Genomic DNA, 3,650 nt, shown 5'->3' with positions numbered 1-3,650 from the left:
ACTTGGTATTTGGGGCTGGGCCAAGGGGGAATCAAGGCAGGTGAAGTGCTTTTCTTTATGATGTAACAGATATTGCTATTGTGACCCCATTTCCTGGGCGTCGCTGGTTAACTGAATCTTAATTTCCAGAAGCTGCGATGTTCTTCTCTTCCTTGTTCTTGGAAAATTAAAAGCTTCTACCTTAGAGAAGTGAATGATACATTATCCACTCGCTCTAAATTGAACCCATTTGGAGCTATTTGCATCTTGTGGAACCTACAGCTGAGTGCTGTGCTCAGAGGTGTAATGAGTGGTTGTCACAACACACTGGAGGTGGCCCCATAACAAAATGATCCCCTGTCAATCCCCTCACAGGAAATGCTTTGGCAACCTGTAATTCGGCTCCAGTATTAACATCCTGCCTGGGTTTTGTTAAATGGCACTTTCTAGGAAGTAGATCTCGGGAACTTGTGTTTAATAATGTTTTAAGAGGAATATTTGATGGAAGTTTTAGAAAGCATCGCATGGGGTTAACAGTGATTTGTCATTTGTTTCTAATTAAAGGGCCTAATCTCTTATCATTGGAGCTGTCTCTTTTTTTTTTATTTTTTTCATACTAAAGGCACAGATGTGAATGGAAACATATTAATGAGATGTCATACGACATAGTCATTTAATGTTTTGTTTAACTTAAACATAGCAGAAAATGTGTGTCTAAGTAGACACATGGAATGACATCCTGATAGAATTATAATTTCCTGCATTTGCATAATCTTCAGTAAAATTCACACTAGGTTCACCTTGCATCGCTAATTTCATTTCCCAAATCTGCATTTTAAAGAAAAGTCAGACCTAAAGTACTGTGGGAGCAGAAAGAGCTTATTGTTAGGTTTCTTAAATGAAAACTAGAATTGTAATTTAAATATTTGAGTGTCAGGTGTTCTAAACAGTAACAGGAACCATTTAAATGGACAGGAAGTTTTGCATTTCTTGCAGTTATTTAAATCCTCTCAGCTACCGCACCCGATCTTCAGTCCCAGCTAAAGCAGAAATGTGACTTGTGGGTCTGGGACAGTGGTCGGCAAACCGCGGCTCGCGAGCCACATGCGGCTCTTTGGCCCCTTGAGTGTTCTAATGCCACTTCTTAAAATAGACTCGCCCAGGCCGAAAACCGACTTCTGCGCATGGGCCATGAAGTTTCAACCGCACTGTACGTGCGCGCCCGCATGTGGTATTTTGTGGAAGAGCCACACTCAAGGGGCCAAAGAGCCGCATGTGGCTCGCGAGCCGCAGTTTGCCGACCACGGGTCTAGGAAATCGTGTTTGGCTAATCAAGTGCCCAGGTGTGCCCAGTTCCGAGATCCCATAAGCTAAGTCTTACCTGACTGACTCTTGGAAGTCTTAGCTGCTAAGACTTCCAAGAGTCAGTCAGGTAATTGGGCAATGAGAGAAGCAGCAGGAGCCACAGTCTCTCACTACCCCTGAGGTGTACCACATGACTCTCCATTAGCCCAGTGAGGTAGCTCTGGATCCTGCGGGTTAAAGTCAGGTGATCTCAAAATAGTTTGGGGCTGTGCAAAGGCATTGAAATTAGACATCTACCTCAGATTATTAGTGTGCTTGCCAGTAGGAAAACCTAATTATTCGGAGGCATGGTTAAAAGGTAGTTTAGAAAATATCTTCCAAGCTCTGTCTAGATGACATATTGTGCTTCAGGAATCACTTATTTTCTTAAACAAATGCCATTCATTTATTTAGGAAAAAAATAGTTATTGAACCTTTTCATCAGCCAGAATGCTAGGGACAAAATGATGAGTTTCTCTGGTCTCATATATAAAAAACACAATTGTTACATGCCTACGTTATTTTAAACTAATATAAGTGAAATGAGAGTTCTTTCTCAAAAAATGAAAAAGTCAATGAATAGTGTTTTGTTTTGTTTTTTCTTGAATTACTCTTAAGCTCACCTAGGGTCTAAACATCGCCGCAGCTTTAATGGTATCACTTGGCTACATGTAGGTGCTTACCCATCATGCCCATTCAGACACAAAATAAACTGACGGTCCTCAGATCCTAGTTAAACAGTATTCCTCCAACCCCAAGATCTAGTCCTATACACTGGGAGGCAAGAGACTGCCAGGATTATAAAATGCAGAGGCCCCATGTGCACCTAGAACAGTGGTTCTCAACCTTCCTAACGCCGCGACCCTTTAATACAGTTCCTCGTGTTGTGGTGACCCCCAACCATGACATTATTTTCGTTGCTACTTCATAACTGTAATTCTGCTACTGTTAATGAATCGTAATGTAAATATCTGTGTTTTCTGATGGTCTTAGGCTCTACAGCAGCGGTTCTCAACCTGTGGGTCGCGACAGGTTGAGAACTGCTAGCAGAGTCGCCTAAGACCATCGGAAAACACAGATATTTACATTACGATTCAACAGTAGCAAAATTACAGTTATGAAGTAGCAACGAAAATAATTTTATGGTTGGGGGTCACCACAGCATGAGGAACTGTATTCAAGGGTCGCAGCATTAGGAAGGTTGAGAACCACTGACCTAGAAGAAGTAGAGCTCTAACAGGAGACAGGTGGATGGGAAGACAAGGATGAATGAATGAGTTAGGATGTTACCCTGAGATTCTAGAACCCCCACACATCCTGAGGACATGTCTAGGACTTGAGTTTCTGGGGGAAAATTAGGTTTCATCTACAGCCACATCCATGGCTATTCAGGGTCACCTTTATTGTCCTTAGCAGATCAAAAATATGTCCATTGAAAAAGTAATGAACCTCTAGCTGAATGAATGCCTCACTGTAAGGTGAGGTGAACCTAGGGTTGGTGAATGGGGTCTAACTGTTTAATCATAGCTCTGACTGTTAGAATGATTAGGAATATAGTATGTTTTCAAAGATCAACAATAAAACCTTTGCTTAGAAATTAGCTTACCTTCATCAGCAAACATTTACCTGGAAGTGATCAGGAGGAAAATGTGTAGGCAGGTAGACACCATTGCTGTTAACAGAATGGCCTCTGAAATCAGAAAGCCTTGCCAGCTAACCTGTGAAAGTCATGTACCCTCCTTTTATCTTTTATTTTCCCATCTATAACAGTACATACAACCTGAATTTACTATGAGGATTAAGTAAGAATTTGCCAAAGCAAAGCTGCCAGAAAATTGTCTTTGAAGGGCAATGTCTACAGTGTACCTGAATTTCAATCCACAGGGAATAATGTCATGACTTGTGACCAAAAAAAAAAAAAAGGGAAACTAACCAAGGCACATTAGTGTTCATTGAGAATAACTCGATCAAATACCAGAAACTAAGTATGGCAGAATGCAAAAGTGGAATTTTGTGAATTTAAAGACTCTAAAAAGACTAAAACAGAGGAAGCACTCTACCAACTCTCCACCACTAAGACCACTCATCAGTGACCAGTCAGGTTCCTGGAAGGAAACCAAAGGCATCATGCTGGGATTTTAAAGACGCTTTATGGAGGGAGATGTTTATGGAGGTAGGAGTAGGGTTTAAAGAAAGAATGGTGAAGCAAGAAACTGGGGAGGAATGAGAGTGAGAAGCCATTACTGTCTCTGAGCTGGAAGTGACAAGGGAGGAGTTGATGTTTCCAGAGCTTGGAGGAGCTAGAACCTTGGGACCTGGCAGAGATT

Source organism: Eptesicus fuscus, chromosome 11, assembly GCF_027574615.1.
Source record: "Eptesicus fuscus isolate TK198812 chromosome 11, DD_ASM_mEF_20220401, whole genome shotgun sequence".
NCBI lineage: Eukaryota > Metazoa > Chordata > Mammalia > Chiroptera > Vespertilionidae > Eptesicus > Eptesicus fuscus.
The sequence above is the reverse complement of the archived record's forward strand: the minus strand, read 5'-3'. Positions refer to the sequence as shown.